At 37.4% G+C, this 19036-nt stretch overlaps 1 long non-coding RNA gene across 1 annotated transcript in view; it reads left to right on the plus strand.

The window, feature by feature from the left end:
* The first annotated feature begins 509 nt into the window (after positions 1–509).
* The window catches only part of LOC128312780 (uncharacterized), a 146133-nt gene continuing 127606 nt past the window's right edge, over positions 510–19036 (plus strand). Inside the window, exon 1 of the long non-coding RNA XR_008292496.1 lies at positions 510–976. This is a non-coding gene — a long non-coding RNA (uncharacterized LOC128312780). The remainder of the gene's footprint in view (positions 977–19036) is intronic.

The raw sequence follows: 19036 nt of genomic DNA on the forward strand, positions 1-19036 counted from the left end.
ACCCTAAAATCGGAATTGGAATCCTCTTGTTTTTTTTTTTTTTTTTTTGTAACTCAACATCTGCTAAGGAAGCAGAACTTTTGGCCTCTGATCTCCGATGAGAAAAGAGAAAGAATAAGGAAGATTACTGGGAAGTTCTTATGGAACAGGTGTGGGAATGATGTACAGTACTTTTCTGTTCACATCCCATCCATTTATATGGTTTCACCTGACTGTAAAGGAGGATGGAGGAGCACTCGGGTGGCTCAGCTGGTTGAGCATCTGACTCTTGATTTTGGCTCAGGTCATGATCTCATGGTTCATGGGATTGAGCCCTGCATTGGGCTCTGCGCTGACAGCATGGAGCCTACTTGGGACTTTCTCTCTCTCCCTCTCTCTCTGACCCTCCCCTGCTTGCACTCTCTCTGTCCCTCTCTCCCAAAATAAAAATAAGCAAACATTAAAAAAACAGAGAAGATGGAAAATGTAGTCTATTTGGGTATTGAAAAGGATAAGGAAATGGGGTTTGGTAAATGCATAGCAGTCGGAAGAAGCCAAGACTGCCTCATATCACTATTTTGAACCATCATTCCAGAAAATCTTATTTAATACAACCATCTCATATAGTCAAAATTGGTAAAAAAAAAATACTGGCAAAATATAGGAAAAATTATAAGGCATTTTTCTAACATTTAGTATCATTTGATTTAAAGTTTAGGTTTATGTTAATGTTAAAAAGTAAAAAAAAGAAATGTTTAAAAGATACTCTATAATTATTTGAGTGACTGGACAAAATAATTGCTTAAACCTTAGAAGACAGTGTATAAGACTCAGAGAAAATGCATGGAGGATTTGTTATTTAGACAAAGTGTACTATACTTAGTAAGCATTTTAAAATGTTTTCAAATTCAGCAATCAATCGTTTTTCACTTCACCCAGGAGAGTGAGGAGGAATCCACTGTCATTCACATATGAATAAAGAAGTTTCTGGAAACTGGTAAGATAACCAGCTTTATAATTAATCTTTCTATAACTTAAGTTTGAAGAGTGCCATCTAATGATTATTTCTGTGAAAATTGTGTGCTATTTGTTAGGAATAAGCGACTGCTCTTGCTTTTGACACAACCATTGTAGATTTCTGTTTTGATCATGAATTTGCTTGGCTTTGGTTCCTTTTTCTCACTTCAGGACAGGTTGGTATTTAGAATTATGTCCGAAAACTTGAAGATCTATTTCCATCTTAAATACTGTAATAATTGTTTTCTTTCACATTCTCCAATGTGTTTTTGAATTATTCAGGATATAATATTCATTTCAGTGTGAATTATCTTAGAGGATGTGTTATTAATTATACCAAAGAGTTAACAAACACATTTCAGGAAAGTTTTTATTGTTAGTGTTGTTGACAGGAGACCAGAGTAACCATTTGTTACTTTTTATTGCAACATTATTCCAAAAGGAGAGAGGAATTTGGTGGTAGAATGGGCAGGATAGTAGTGGAGCGTATCTGAGACTTGAGGAGTCAGGATGTTTGATTTAAGAAGGTAGTGCCCTGGTCTGCTTACTAGCTGCTTGTCTGTACCTTACTTTCCTCTCATAAAATAAGCAAAATAAATAAAATCTCCATGGTTTGTGGTGAAGAGTAAACAAGATGTCAAAGCACCTGCCATATAGTAGGTACTCCTCTTGATTTTTTTCCTCCATTGGGTCACATAGCTAAATGATAGCTTTCTCAAAAAGCGGCACTGTATGTCAGTAGAGGACCTAGAACATGGCATATGAGAAACATGTGATAAATGTGTGTTTATATAGAAATAAAGAGATTATTAAGTACAATATTTGAAATTATTAAATGGAACAGGAGGTAATTTTGGTCAGGGACCCTACTCAAGGATACTCAAATTATATCCATATGTGTGTAGGCATGATGACTTCCTGTACTAACTAGTACTTCTCCAGATAGTCAATCTCTTTCCAGTGTCTAATCCTAAATATATATTCATTTGTAATTATTCTCCATCAATGAGTACCTACTTCAGGTAGGGGGGTGAAGGGGGAGGGTGCTTAATATTTGGACAGTGATAAAGTCAGATGACCTATGGAATTTGTGATAGAAATATTTACTTTATTGTGAGTCCCAGGCTGTAGAGAATTATTCACTCATTTATTTATCAAATAAGTACTGAATCTCTACCATATACCAAGTGCTGTTTTAATTACCTAGACACATCAGTGAATGAAACAGATAAAGTTAACTACTTTCAAAAATATTACACCCTAGAAGAAATGATACAGATAACAAATAATACAATAAATGAGTGGATTATATGGCATTTCTGAGAGAGACAAATGCCATGAAAAAATGCCATGAAAATGAGGGAAAGGAAGACTAGCCGTGCTGATCACGGAGGAAGTTGCAATATTTAATAGGCAAATAAAGTGGGTCTCATTGAGAAGATGAGATTTGAGCAAAGAATTTAAAGAGGTAAAGGATTAATCCTAAAGGGACATTTGTGGAAAAGAGATTCCAAACAGGTATTGGCAACAACCAGAGGAAAGGTCCTAAGAGAAGACCTACCTGGAGCAAATCAGGAGGAAAAGGAAACATATGACAGAAGTAAAGAGAGGGCATATCCTGAGGGTCCTGTGAGCCTTTGTAAGACTTGGCTTTACCTCGAGTGAAATGAAGAAGAGGTAATGCAGCTTTCTGAAAGAAGTAACATGGTAGGATTTAGATACTAAAAGGTCCACTCTGACTGCTATGTTGAAAAAGGACTGTTGGTAGAAAGAGGTAGGAGCTAAGGGATACAGTAGGAAGGAACTGTAGAAGACCAAGCCTTGGAATGGGTGACTTGGACAGGTTTAGCAACAATGGTCCGATTTGGGGTACATTTCAATGGGAGAGTCAAGGGATTTTCCTGGCAGTTTGGAGGTAAGGTGTGTGGGGAAGAGGAGTTCAAAAGAATCCCAAGGTTTCTGCTCTGAACAACTTCAACGATGGGGTCAACTGACAGTGAGAAAGTGACAGGTAGAGCACTTTGGGGGGAAATATTAGAAGCTCAGTTATAAAAATACTATATTTCAGATTCACATCAAAGTGGTGGCAGGTGGATTAATAAATCCAGAGCTCAGGAGAAAGTTCTAGGATGGAGATGTAAATTTTGAGCTTTTTAGAATATAAATGATACTTAATACCATTCATATGTGATGAAATCACCGAGGCAGAGAAGATAGATGAAGCAGAGAAGAGTTCCACAAATTAAGCTGTATGGACATATCACACAAAGATAATTTCACAGTAGTAAGTGTGATCTGCATAGCGTGCTTCATTACCACATTAGGGACCATCAATGACTCCAGAGTATGCGTACTTGTAACGGAATAAAAAATCTAATTTTGAATCATCATAACCAAAGACGAATCCTTTGCAGGCTGGGGTGGTGTGAGTTTATTAGGTCTTGGCCAAGGGCCTTTGAAAGGAGAGATGAGAATAAAAATGAAAGGATAGCTAGATTAATCGGCTGATTCCAATCAGCTGAGGATAATTCCCAAATAATCCACAGGATTTTGCTACAGATGCAACAAACCAACCTGTTTTGAATTACTGTGAACATTTGTGAATTCACTGAGTTCTTTAGTCCCTTGCAAAGATTTTATAATCTGAATATTACAGAAGGACATTCATGCAAGGGCATAAGTGTAAAAACATCATTTATGCCAATGTTATTTTCTTTGGCCGAAATTTTATGAGTTCCTGTTTCAACTTTAAACAGCAGGAGGGTATACATGACTCATAGCATTTATTTTTTTACCTTCATGTAGTAATTATTGTCTTAAATGGGAGCTCTCGGCTTTTCATAGTGATGATTGAAGTCCTGGAAATCAGCCTTATATTTTTCAGAACTTCACAGAAAGGAACTGTGCTAATGATGACATCAGAGACAGACAGACAGACAAACACAGAGAGAAGGACTGGAATACGTTCTGTTATTGTTACACTTTGTTTTGTATTGTGTTGTGTTTCTTTTTGAATCAATCTACTACCAGCAACTCTCCCAGCAAATTTTTGGCGGTTCCCATCTGCCTTCCTAGAAATGTGCTTTCAGTAATCACGTGATCAGTGGGTTCTGTAAGAAGGTTTCAGGGACACAGGGAGCTAATTAAAAAGAGCAATATGCTGTTTGGCTTATGGGTCATCTCCTGCAATACCTTCAGTGGGAGAACTGAGAAAGTTCGGCAGACAGGAAAAATTGGAACCAGATGGTTAAAGGCCTCATTTTGACAAACAGATATGGAGTTATGAGACTGATTATATAGTTATTCTCTAAGTAAATTGGCTTCCTTCTTTTCAAAATAAGGAGGGCATTTTATAACTACCTCTCCCTATTTTGGCGAAGCCTGACTTAGGAGTTATCTTGTCCATTCAATGATCTGTCACTCATGTAGAGTCAACTCAGAGTCCCTCCAGTTTCCCACATCTGCCAGATGCTTTGCTTCACCTCAGGCACAGCTGGGCCATTCATCTGCTTATTTGCTCAAGTTATTGAAAGACGTGACCTTCGTTTGCCTTGTGAGATTTCTTATTAGCAGCTAATGTGCTTTTGCCTCTGATTTCATTTACTCTGCTTAAGTGAAAAATAAAAGAGCTCTGCTTCACTCTGCAATTAAAAGTGACTTCATTAAAATAGTGAAAAAAAATCCTTTATGTCTTCCTCTTTTTGGAAAAAGAATTACACAAAATTTCTATGAAGTTCTCTTCCTAGGCTTACCAACTCTACTCCCCTCCCCCATTCCTCAAGGGACAATCACAATTCTAACACATAGCTCTCAAATCCATGACTTTTGTCATTTATACACTTATGTATGCATCTAAATATAATACAGGATATTGTTTTATCAGGTGTAATTTTTCAAAAGTAGTGCTGCATTGTACATATCTTTGAGCAACGGGCTTTTCTTTTCACATAATATGTTCCTTTTAAAAAAATTTTTAATGTTTATTTATCTTTGAGAGAGAGGGAGAGACAGAGAGTGAGAGGGAGAGTGAGACAGAGAGTGAGAGTGAGAGAGAGGGAGACACAGAATTTGAAGCAGGCTCCAGGCTCTGAGCTATCAGCACAGAGCCCCATGCAGGGCTCAAGCTCACAAACCTTGAGATCATGACCTGAGCCAAAGTTGGAAGCTTAACCTACTGAGCCACTCAGGCACCTCTCACATAATATATTCTTAACACATCTCCCTGTTGATACCTGTAACTCTAGGTCATTCATTTTGACGGTTACATTGTTTCCCATTTCAGGAATAACCATACGTTTTTTTTTCTTCCCATGGTGGACATTTAGATTATTTTCAGATATTTATTCTTACGATGAATATGACAGTGACCATTCTTTTACATGTCTTCTGGGCACAGGCATGAATTTTCCAGGATATATTCCTAGACATGAAAGAGCTTTGTTTTAGCACATTCAGCATTTCTGTAGTTGAGTCAATCAATTTCCAAAGAGTTTTTGCAGTTTACACTCTCATCAGCAGCAGAGATCCTATTTCCTCACAAAAATACTAATATTTGGACTTGCCAATCCTTTGTTTTCCTTATTTTTAAAAAAGTTAGTTACTGGTAAGTTTGGGCAATATATTCATACATGAATTTGGGCATTTTTCTGTTGAGGTTTGCATTTTCCCAAATGATGTTTAGGAGTTCTTTATGTATATGAAAAAAGTAATACTTTGCTTAAAAATAACAGCAACTATTTTATCCCTACATGTCACATTTGAAACATAATTAGTGGTGTCTTTATTGTATAGATGTTTTCACACTTTGAAAAAATCAATTTATCAATCTTCTCCTTTATGGATTATGCTCTGGGTCTATCTCAAGATCATAAACAAATTTGGCAACATTTTTTCTAAACATTTAAAATGATTTTTTTCATACTCAGTTATATAATATCACTAGAAATTGTTGATGCCTTTCCCTTTTCCCCACTATTTTACAGTATCACCTTTGACATATTATTAACTTCATTTTTATTCCATTCCAATTCCATTTCATTTCATTCCAATATCACACTGCTTTGTTTTGGTTTTTAAGTTTATCTATTTATTCATTTTGATGGGGGAGTCATGCATGCAAGCAGGGGAGGGGCACAGAGGAGGAGGGAGACTCCCAAGAACCCCAAGTGCAGAGCCCATCACAGGGATCGCTCTCATGAAACGTGAGGTCATGACCTGAGCCAAAATCAAAAGCTAGACATTTAACCGACTGAGCCACCTGGGTGCCCCAAATATCACACTGTTTTAAGTACTACTGCTTTCAGTGTCTTACTATCTGATAGAAGAAGCACCCCTAGTTCAACATATTCCTAGAAATTTTTGGTCATCTGTTTTCATATGAGTTTAGAATCAGGTTTTACATTTACCTGAAAAATTATGTTGGTATTTTTATATGGATTGGATGAAAGAATTGGTAACTTGAAAGAATTGGTAACTTCGAAATACTGGGTCTTCCCTTACAAGTTTTATTTCAATGACTTTAAGTAAAATTTTATACATTTCTCCAAAAATATCTTGCATGAATTTTGTTACATTTATTACTGTATGTGTGTGTATATATAGATATGTGTGTGTGTGTATATATATGTGTGTATATATATACATATACATATATATGTATTATATATGTTGTATATATATCATACTCTCCATATATTACTATATACAGGATATATATGAGATAGTATATTATAGTATATATATACCATATATATATATAGATGAAGGTATATCAAAGGGACACAGAAGCTAATTGAAAGATATGGAGGGTGGAGTGCTTGGCAGACTCAGTTGGTTAAGCGTCTGACTCTTGATTTCAGCTCAGGTCATAATCTCATGGTTCATGGGATCAAGCCCTGCATTGGGCTGTGCCCTGACAGAGCAAAGCCTGCTTGGGATTCTCTCTCTCTGCCCCTTCCCTGCTCACATGTGTACACATGCACTCTTGCTCTCTCTCTCTTTCAAAAATAAAATAAATTAAGAAAAAAAAAGAAAGATGAGGGGGTGGTAGTGACATCAGCATCATGGCAGCATGAGAAAAAGAAATATCTTTTTTCTCTCCCCTTAGATGTACAACTAATTAGACATCCATAACTGGGGAAAAAAGAAAAAAGCACTTGTGCACAGGTTACTAGGATACTGCAGAGACCCTTCCATCTGTGAACCCAAAAGTGGGTGGGTTGGACCACAGAAAAGGCTGCTGAGTGAGGGGAGTGGCAGTAGACCAGTGGTGGTGCAGGTGGCAGTGGAAGAAAGGGCAGTGGCAGGTCTGGCAGGGCTATCCTTCTGGTAGAGGAGGTGGAAGGTGAAGGTGGTGAGTGCATGGGGCTCCCCTCCAAGAGTGCTGCAGCTGTAGGGACCCATTACTCTCTAAAAAGGGACAATAGTGACTGGGGGGTAGGGAAAGGAAAGAGAAATGCTCACAGAGAGAACTGAAAGAAAGCCTCTCCTATTGTGGGGGTTTGGTGAATGAACCTATGGACCTCTGAGAGGCCCCTCACTCAACAATCACCCTATCAGGCTGTGGGTACCCAAAAAACGCCAACTGCTGGGTACTACCCTTACTCTGCCACCAAATCCTCCTTTTTTTCCCCCCTCTGTTGGCTTTTTTTTTAATGTGTGGCTCCCAAACCTTAGCAAGTTAGCTCCATTAAGATAAACCAAAAACTTGTACAATAATGCTGCCTTCTAGAAAATAAGAGAAAGGCTCTTATTTATCAACTGTAAGAACCAAAATAAACAAAGCCTTATTACCCTTAATAAGGAAGGTATTTGCTACTTCAAATGCTGCAACAGAGTCTCTTTTCATCTAACACCATGAACAATTACACTACTGTGGTATCGCGAAAAGAAAAAATACACTTTTCCAGCACTCAGACCCAAAGACATGGAGTATTGCTAACTAAGTAACAAATAATTCAAAGTTGCTGCTATATGGAAATTCAAAAAGCTATAAGAAAACACAGAAAAGTAATTCAATGACCTCATGAATAGAGTTAATGAACAGAAGAAGTATTTTAGCAAAGAGATAGAAATTCCTGAAAAGAACCACACAAAAATTCTGGAGGTAAAGATCTCAATAAATGAGATGATGAATGCATTGGAAATAGAGCAGATCAGCTGGAAGAGAGAATTGGGGAGCTCAATGCTAGGACTATAAAAATGATTGAGGTTGAAGAGGAGAGAGAACCAAGTTTTTTAAAAAAGTGAAGAAACCCTAAAAGAACTCTCAGATTCACTCAGATGAGCCAGCATAAGATAAATGGGTATATCAGAAGGAGAAGAGAGGAAGAAGGGAGCAGATTGGGTATGTAAAGAAATAATAGCCAACAACTTTCCAAACCTGGGGAGAGAACTGGATATACAAGTACACAAAGCCAATAGAACACCTTATTATCTCAATGCACAAAGACCTTCTCCAAGACACATTATGTTTGAACTCTCAAAAGTCAATGATAAAGAATTTTAAAGGCAGCTGTGTGGGTGGCGGGAACCCATTAACCCACAAAGGCACTTATGCCAGGCTATATGCAGATTTCTCAGCAGAAACTCTAGAGGCCAGGAAAGAATAACATATTCAAAGTAGTGAAAGATAAAAACATTCAGCCAAGAATCTAGCACTGTTATCCCTGAGATATGAAGGAGAAATAAAAGCTTTCCCAAGCATACAAAAGTTGAGGGAGTTCACCACCACTGGAGTTGCCTTACAAGAAATGTTGAAAGGAGTTCTTCAAGCCTAAATGAAAAAAACAAAAGTGAAAAAAACAAAAATGAAAAAACTAAGGCAATAGTCAGAAAACTTTAACTTTCTTAGAATAGTATTTTAAGATGATAAATTAGATTTCATCAAAATTTTAAATTTCTGTTCATCAGAACAATTCTTAAGAAAATAAATACACAATCCATACTTCAGGACAAAATATTCGTAATATATATACATGACAAAGACTGATACCAAATATATATATTTTTAAAACATCTACCTTTTAGGGATGCCTGGGTGGCTCAGTCAGTTAAGCATCCAGCTTCGGCTCAGGTCATGATCTGAGGTTCGTGGGTTTGAGCCTCCCATCAGGCTCTGTGCTGACAGCTCAGAGCCTGGAGCCTGCTTTCCATTTTGTGTTTCCTTCTCTCTCTGTCCTTCCCCCACTCATGCTCTGTCTCATTCTGTCTCTCAAAAATAAAATAAACATTAAAAATCTTTTTTAAAAGTCTACCACTTAATCATAGATAAATGACTTAACTAAAGATGGATAAAGGATTAGACCACACTTCATAGAAGAAGATCTATAAATAACCAACAAACATATAAGTGTTCAATATCATTGGCCACCAAGGACTAAAGTTAAAAATCACAATGAGATATCATTCCACAACAACCATAATGGCTAAACAATACCAAATGTTGACAGTATTTTAGAGAAACTGGAACTCTCGTACATTGTTGGTAGAGCTATAAAATGATACAACTACTTTGGGAAAATCTGACAGTTGCTCATAAAACTAACATCATACCTCCCCTAATACCCAGTAATTTCACACCCAGATACTTACTGCAGAAAAATGAAACCATATTTTCACAAAAAGTTTTGTATAAGAATGTTCTTAGCAGCTCTAGTCAAAACAGCCCCAAACTGGAAATAACCAGTGTCCATCAACAGGAAAATATATAAACTAACTGATATAGTCACATAAATGAATGGCACTCAGCAATAAGAAGGGAACCAACTACTGATACACAGAACAAACATGAGTGAATCCCCAAACCATGCTGAATGAAATAAACATTACATAAAGGAGCATATGCCGTATGTCTCTATATGAAAGTCTAAGAAACAATGTATAACCAATGTTTGATGGAAAAATGAGAAGAACAGTTTCCTCTGGGGTAAAGACTGGGAACTGACTGGGAAAGAGGTGAGGAAATTTTCTGGCATTATCATCATGTTCTGTAACTTGATAGGAATAGGATTACCCAGGTGTATTCAGTTGTCAAAACCTAGCAATTTGCCTTAATATTTATATGTTTTGTATGTAAATTTTACATAATTTTAAACAAATAATTGACTCCAGCTAATGACATGAAAATCTGTCATGGGAGACATTTAGGGAGAAGTGTACAGGTATCTGCATCAATAAAATGAGAAAATGAGAGAGATTAATGTTAGATAGAGGAATGGAGATGTGATAAGGCAAATGTAGTAAGATATTAATGCTTAAATCTAGGTTATGGATAAATGTTAACTCTAAAAGTCCTTTGATTACTATTTGAATTTTTAAATAAAATGCTGGAGAAAGTTGATGCTGAATATTAGCTATGATATATCCTCAATTAAGTATAAATTATCAGGGCGCCTGGGCAGCTCAGCCTGTTAAGTGTCTGCCTTCTGCTCAGGACATGATCTTGCAGTTCCTGGGTTCAAGCTTTAGGCTGACAGCTCAGGGTCTGGAACCTGCTTCAGATTCTGTGTCTCCCTCTCACCCTGCCCCTCCCCCACTTGTGCTCTTTCTCTCTCTTTCTCCTTCTCAAAAATAAACATTAAAAAAATTTTAAGTATAAATTATCCACTCTCAGAATGTATCATAATTTGGGGGAAAATGTGCATCAGGAAAATAAAAAATAATTTTTTTTGTGCTTTGTCTTCCGTTGGGGAACATGACAAAAAAAAAAAAAAAAAACAACTGTGACTGCCAATTGGCTAGTGCACTGGACCCGGTCACTCTGACTCACACTTGCTCCCCTGTCCTTGCAATGTGGATTCCGCTTGATTTTTCCACTTTTAAAGGCTGCTCCAAGGACATAGCCTTACGATGGTGTTGTGATGTTGAAACACTTGCATGGTACATGTGACTGAGCCCAGTTAGGGCCTCTTTATAAACTTAAGATTTGGAGGGGATGTACAGGGATCCATTGATCGGGCCACCACCAAAGACAAGCCTCATGTAAGTTCCCTTTGCTATTATTAAAACTGCCATCTATCAACCTGGAGCGGCCTGCCTGTTTCTTTGGTCTCCCCTGCCATCTGTGTATGGGGGACAGTTTCAGATTATACCCAGGAAGCTTCTGAGAAGGTTGTGAAACTGCATCTTACAGAGATGCTGGTTACTGCTGGATGACACCTCCCAAAGTATTTGAAGATACTTATTGAAGTACACTAGCACATATGAAAACCTATATGTAATGTTTTTCAAAAATGGTTTCTCAAGATTTGGGTCCCCTCCAGTGTTCATATTTCTTTCCCCTTACTTACATCTTTCCCCAAAATAAAACTCTATCCACCAATATTGGCAAGTCTACCTAAATTATTGATAGCTTAAATAATATGAAGACTTTACTGATACATCTCAGCTCAGTCTTGGAGAAGAAGATCCTTGGCTGGTATGATTTTCTTTAAATAAATAATACTATCATTTTTAGGTGATTTAGGTCCATTAAGTGTCCGACTCTTGGTGTTAGCTCAGGTCATGACCTCATGGTTTCATAAGTTCAAGCTGGCATTGGGCTCTGTGCTGACCACACAGAACCTGCTTGGGATTCTCTGTCCCTCTCTTTCTGCCCCTCCCCCACTCCTGCTGTCTCTGTCTCTCACAAAATAAATAAGCTTTAAAAAATAATAATCCAATCATTTTTATCTTAGTTCTGCATGTTGAATGAAATTTGTAACTATTATAGATAGTAAGAATGGGAGTCCCTAGATATATTTCCTTAACAGAATATTTAGTCATTCCAACAGGTTTATTCTCAGTAATACAAGGAAATCTCATTTTATTCAAAAGGGCACATAACTTCATCTCCAAAGTACACAGGCCTGATTAACGTAAATTGATCTGCATATGGGAAGCCTAAAAGAAAAGAAAAAAAAAACAAAAAGCAAAATATTTCAGATACAGATGAAATCCAATAGATGGCAGTGAAATACAGAAAATTCACTGATTCTGGAATTCTTACTTGATTGGTTTTCAGTAAGTTGATAGTCTATTGCCAATTAAAAACTCCCATAAATTGTAGAATCTTTTTAGAATCATATTACACTTTTAAAATACTGTGAGGTCTTGGACAAGAAACAGTTCCAAACTTACTGAGTCCATGAGGATGCTATGGCTTTGTGGGATTAAAGCACTTGTTTGAGGTTACATAAACAAATTTGTGGTGAATTCAAGTGTGGAATCAACATGATTCAATGGTCCTTGTGTGAATTCTAAATCCATCTCACAGCTGATGATTCTTGAAAGATGAAAGCTGTATTTAATTAATACTAATAATCCATGGGTGGACAAATGGTGCAAGATAAGTCTGGAGATGAACAGGGATTAAGCTATGCAGGACCATCTAGGCTCTACTAAGGATTAGTGGTTTCACTGTAAATGCAAAGCATAATGCAAGAGAGCTTAACTCTAATTTTTCATTTTTATTACCATTTGAAAAGTTAAAACACACACACACACACACACACACACACACACACACACAGCTCATTTTCCTGCAGAACTCCAGAGATACTGATTTGATTTTTCCAGGAAGGGGTCTGGGAATTGGCATTTTTAAGTTTCCTCAGATGATTCTCATGTGCAGCCAGGGCTAAGAAGGTCTGGCATAGTAGTGAAGACCATGGGCTTTGGAATCAGAGACTTGGGATTTGATCTGTGCTCTCCCCACTTCTTAGCTCAGTGAACTTTTATACATTATTTCATCTCTTTAAGCCTGGGTTGACACCTATGTAAATGGTGGTAATAGTTTTTACCTAACTCATAGGATTAGTTATGGAATTACATATGAATCACTACTTTTCTATCTTTTGCTTTAAATAGTTTTATAAATTCAATGTAAGTGTTACTGCTTTTGAATGTGTTCTTTGCTTCTCATTTATGGAACTTTGTTTTACTTTTATTATTACAGTGTTTTTTTTATTTTGACATTGATTCATGAATTGCATGGTTGACAGTTACATGACATTCATAGTGACATGAACACGTGTTAGTATCATCAAATTTGAAAGTGATGCTATTGAATCAAATGGTATTTTTCTGAATAAAGTCACCCTAAATTTATTTTTTATAGCACAGATATAAGGATTGCCACATAGAAAGGAATTTGTCCTGATATTAGTGAGGCTTAAACAACAATTTATTTAACTTTCAATTGTGTCAGTCAATTCAAGATGGTCTCAGATGGGCAGTTTTCCTGGTTACACACTTACTGGATTAAAAAAAATTAAGGATCTGTCACTATTATGTGTAGATAGGAATGTGGATCAAGAGGAACTCATGCACAACTTTTACTGGGAGTAAAAATTGGATGGCCACTTTGGAAACAATTTGGCATTATCTTGAAAAGCAAAGATGCATAACCTGTAAGACAACAATTTCATTTTTAGCTTAGGAGAAAATATTTAACATGTGCACAAAGAAGCATGTAAAAGAGTGTTCAGAGCAGCATTATTTTCAATAATAAAAATAGAGAAACAAGCCAAATGTCCATCAGTGGAGTGAATAAAATAGATAGCAGTGTATTCATTCACAGCATGGAATATAATTCAACACCAACATAGAAGAGAGCACAGCTTCAATTATTGTGGTTTCTATGACAGTCCTTAGCATGTCAAATATCAACCTTCTGCCCAGATGCCAGCCTCTGTGTGCTGCAGTCCTGCTCATCTGCAAATGATGATGATTAAAGGCAGTGCACTATTCTGATGTAAGTTAGAACTGATCAGATACGTGGAGCTCCTTCTTACTGCTGAAAGAGATCTGGAAAGTCTGCTATTTCTAAAACAAATATGCCTAAAAGATAGTTACAGTGACAAGTATTTAACCCTAGACTACCTGTGAGAACATCAACTGTGGTGTCTTTGCCTGATCCACACTAATTAGGATCATTCTGTCTAACTGGACTCAGACCTTCATTCCTAATGTTTGTTTCAGATGTTTTCTTGGACTAGTGCCCAGACCTGTCCAACAGTTCTTCCTGCCTCGCTATCCCTAAAACTGTTTCTATTATTCTTGTAGTGTGTGTGTGTGTCGGTGGGGGGGCATGTCAACATCACTGATGAATTAATCTTCCTGCTATCACAGCCTCTTCTATCAGCTCAGTCACTCTAAGTAGTGACGTTAGCTTGAGTTGTACTCAAGTCCAAATGTGTCTGTTGATCTCACTGATTTAGACATATACCCCCTTCCTGGCATGTGCCAGGCCTTCTTCCCAGGTCATTGCCTATGCTACATGTATTCAGCCCCATCAGATTTTGCTCACCTGCTGCCTAGTAGGACTTCCCAGCAAGTCTCATGGTATAGCCTTGTGGCTTATAAAACTAGTATCTTCCAGCCCTCCTGGAGAGTCCCTCCATGATCCATTCTCTCTTAACTTAGTGTCATCAAATAAACTCTTAATTCTACCCTAAAAGACTGAATAATTTTATCTTCGATTTCCACCAATTGTAAAAATTTAATTCAATAATATTTCTCTACAGATAGATTTTTTTGCATTTCAATTTGTTGTTCTTTTCTGCTATCCTACACACATACACACACACACACGCACACACACACACACACACACACACACACATTTTGAACATAATACAGAACTTCCTTGAATAATTAATTCCCTATTCATCACTATAGCTACATCCCTTGAACTGCAAACATCTTAAAGGTAGTTGGTTTGCTGGTTGCCTAAGATTAAAGTCAGAATTACAGTATTAAAACAGAAACTTTTCTACCAAGGCTCCAGATAGAATGAAACATATTAACAATGAAGCTTTGTTTTTTCTCTGTAATCACTACCTCTGGAAAGGGCTTCCTAATGAAAACATGGAACTAATTAAGTCCCTTTGAAGCCACTGGCTTCAGCTAGAGTGGAGAAAAAAAAAGTTAAAGAGAAGAATCTCAGAAAATGGTTAGAAGAGAGGTATCTGTGGAAAGGATGTCAAAATAAAAATAAAGAGGGGCACCTGGATGGCTCAGTCGGTTAAGCATCCTACTCTTTGATTTTGGTCGGGTCATGATCTCTTCATGAGTTTGAGCCCTGCACTGAGCTCTGTGCTGAAAACTGGAGCCTGCTTGGAATTGTCTCTCTACCCCCCCTTTGCCCCTCCCTGACACTCCCTATAGATAAATAAATATGCATTTAAAAAAGTAAAGAAAAATAAGGGTTATTGAAATCAGAACAAAAAAATAACCAAACACTATGAAAAACAAACACATTGGTTTGCTACCTCAACTGACGGAAATCTTAATGCACAAATGCAAAGGACACCATAAGACTTGATGCAGCATTGTGAGGAACTGTCATGGGGTGGGAGGCAGGGACACAGTTCCAGTACTTTTCCTATCCTTTGTACCACTTCAGCTCCATTTGGTAAATTAGAGAAGTTGTCAGAAACAAGTGGAAAGAAGATTCAGAAAGGAAAAGAACAAAAAAAAATTACTTGAAAATTCAATTAGTATTTATTGAGCCCTGACTTCGGCCACAAACTTTCCCAGCCACTTGGGATGTACCATTGCACCAAACAGACAAAAATCTATGTCCTCTTGCAGCACTTTGTGGTAGGGAAACACACACAATAGCACACACTGTACAACGTTTTCAATATTTTGTGCAGCTGAAAGGGCCCACGGTGAGCAAGGAGACAAACATTGGTGTGCTATTGTTTAAACAGTATTTATAAGATCATCTTATTGCTCTAGTCTTTCCATATTTTTACTGCAGTGAGTGCTACTATATGCCAGAAACCAGTGGAGGCACATGAAGGCAGCCAGCAACAACCTTCTGCCCATTGCATTCTCCACAGAGCAGTCAGAATGCTTACAAAGTAATAGACAGACAAAAAGAAATAAAAGAAGAAAGGAAATGTAGGTAGAAAGGGTAGGAGAAAGGGGAAAAGGGAGAGAGGGAGGACGGAAAGAAAAAAAGAAGGAAGGAAGGAAGGAAGGAAGGAAGGAAGGAAGGAAGGAAGGAAAGAAGGAAGGAAGGAAAGAATGGAAGAAAGGAGGAAGGGAGGGACAGGAGAAAGGGAGGGACGGGGAAGGGGGACAAGAAGGGAAGAAGAAAGATAAAAGGAAAAAGGAGTGACCAAAGGAAGGTAGGAGGGAGAGAATTAAGAAACCAAATCTGATTGCATATTACCTTGTATGGGGCCCCTAGAGATGCTTCTCTTTACTCAGAATACAATGCAAACTCGTTGTCTTGGTTTACACAAGGCTACGTTGTTTGGTCCCTGTTCCATTCACACTTCACACTAGTTCACCCTCCTTCTCACCTGAGGTGCACCAGCAACACAGTCTTTATTTCAGTTCCTCTACCACCAAGTGTGTTCCCGAAGAAGGCCTGGTAAGAGGTGTTGCCTACACCCAAAAGACTCCATGTCTTACTGATGTCATACTGATCTGAGCTCAAATGCCACCTCTCTGACCACTTGCAAGCCACTCTTTATTGTGCTACCTTATTTTCATTCTCTGTGGAGCACTTCTCAATATGCTATATTTCTTAATTACAACTTTATCTACTTGATTACTAACCCCCACTGGAATCTAAACTTCAGGAGATCATAGGTGTGATCAAAAGATAAGCAGATATCATTATCCCATCACAGATTCCAGTAGACTATGAGAAATACACCTAAATAACATCATTGGAAAAAAATACCATTTGATAGGTACAAATAGAGTTCAATGAGGCATATAAAATGATGGAAAAGTCATCTACTCTGGGACAGTCAGAAAATACTTCCTGAAATAAATAAGCAGTTTTATGATATTTAAAGGAGTAGTAGACTGTGGATATAGGGCACAGGAGGGAGTAAGTTTATTCTGGGTTGAGAGATCAGTGGAAAAATTCCAAGTCTTGGAAAAGCCCACAAAACTGTTCCCTGTTACCAAGACAAGGCTCTCAGGAGGTCATGGTAGACAGTCAAAGTTATGCAAAGTCCATGATTTGAACTGAGAACATCTTTCATGAGTCAGAAGATGCACTCTCCTTCATAGACACCCAAGAAAATGGCATAATCCTGGCACCCACTAGAGGCTTCTCTAGGGGAATAGTATTTCTCATGATCTAGGAAACAAAATGTGTTAGAGAGGGATCTAACTACTTCATCCACTAAGTGAAATAACTATTGACAGCTTCCAGTTTTTGTTTACCGTGTACAATGGGAGGACCATGCTAACGAAACTAAAAATAAACCTTGGCAGTAAAAGGAGGTAGTGAAGCAAATTGCTTGAGCTACTAAATGGAGAATCAGAGTATCTATTGTTTAAAGTAATAGTTGTAAAGCACCTGCGGTATGCCACAAGGTGATCTCCAGTAGTGAACAAGGCAGTTAAAGTCCTTGCCACAGCATGTACTTTTTGGAGTGTAAAGACAAGAAATAAACACATAAACAAGTAAATATACAGTATGTCCTTATGTCCTACATTGGTAAGTGTGATTTCAACCCCTCTGCTCCATGACCAGGTTTGTTCCCCACAGAACTCATGTGTTGCTCAAACTGGAATAATCAGAATTTCTAGGAACATCTTTTCCAAAGTTGGGAGATTTATTTTTTATAAGTTTTTGCAACTTTTAAAAATTTACCTCAAAATCTGATGAGAATCATTGTAATGCTTGAGATAGTCTTACTGTTTATATATTTATAGCTCAGGATGAGATATCCAAGCATATTTCTAATTTCTCTTCACTGCACCCCCTTTACTACTTACCAGTGTGGATATTGGACACGTTCTAAGGGAATTTAAAAATGTTTATATGGGGTGCCTGGGTGGTTCAGTCGGTTAAGCATTGTCTGACTTCAGCTCAGGTCATGATCTCACAGTTCATGAGTTTGAGCCCCACATTTGGTCTCTGTGCTGACAACTCAGCGCCTGGAGCCTGCTTTGAATTCTATGTCTTCCTTTCTCTGGCTGTCCCCTGCTCGTGCTCTGTCTCTATCTCTCAAAAAGTGAATGAATGTTAAAAAATTTTAAAAACAAGAATGTTTATGTAACCTTAGTCCAAGTTTCAGGTGAAGGACACGGAAAGTACCCACTCTCTTACAGTATTTCCTCGATTATACTGTACACTTGGATCAGATAGACTATTGTTCTAGCCAATAACATTTCTGACATTTATATCTTCAATTTTGACTCCAGAGGTAGCATTCATGGAAAATGAGATTTTACCCTGAAGCTAATGAAGCCCTCATTTAGAACACAAGAAGTTAGACCATGAACAATTAGATCTGAAGTAAAATATGTGATTGTATTAAAACAGAAAGTCTGTCTGAAGAACAGCCTAGAAAATTATCAAGAACTCTTAACATGGAGGATGGGCTGTGGAAAAGGATAAATGCATTTATCCCTATGAAAAAATTACTTCTGTCTTCTTAGTCTAGATTTTGCTGATAATATACAGAGTTGTCTTTGGGCAATATGTCTAACAGCATCATAAAAATAGAAAACTTCCCAATTTTCTCATTTCCATGCTGTTTTTGCCTCATTTTAGGCTTCACTTGCTTCCAGTGTTAGTGCATATTTACTTTCTGTGATTACTCATGCTGAGAAATATGACACTGCGTAAGCTCTCAGTGTGTGCACTTGCTCATAAGGAGAGAGCCTAGAAAGAATTGAATATCTTAAGCAAAAATAAAACGTATTTCTCTTTCTCCAAAATCCTTTGACTTTTGTGATTCTTTAAAAGTATTTTCTTTCTTTTGTCCCCCCAATAGACTATTTTAACTATATTTAAGGATTTTGCTAACTATAACATTTAATGAAGCTGGACATAAAGCATTATTGTTTATGGAACTATACAGAACACGTATACAGCAGTTCACAGTTTCCCCTTTGTATTAATAATTCAATGGGAAAATATGCAGTCAAAATTGAAATCATTAAGTGGAAACAATGACTGAGGAGTTAATATTTCAAAGGAAGATATTCCTCCGAAAGAGCAGTGAGGATGGCAACCATTTAGTTTTATATGGACATGACCTAACGTCTTTTGTTGTCTTCATAAAGTTGGAGTCAA

The sequence above is a fragment of the Acinonyx jubatus genome, chromosome F2 (genome assembly GCF_027475565.1).
Source record: "Acinonyx jubatus isolate Ajub_Pintada_27869175 chromosome F2, VMU_Ajub_asm_v1.0, whole genome shotgun sequence".
In the NCBI taxonomy this organism is placed as follows: Eukaryota; Metazoa; Chordata; class Mammalia; order Carnivora; family Felidae; genus Acinonyx; species Acinonyx jubatus.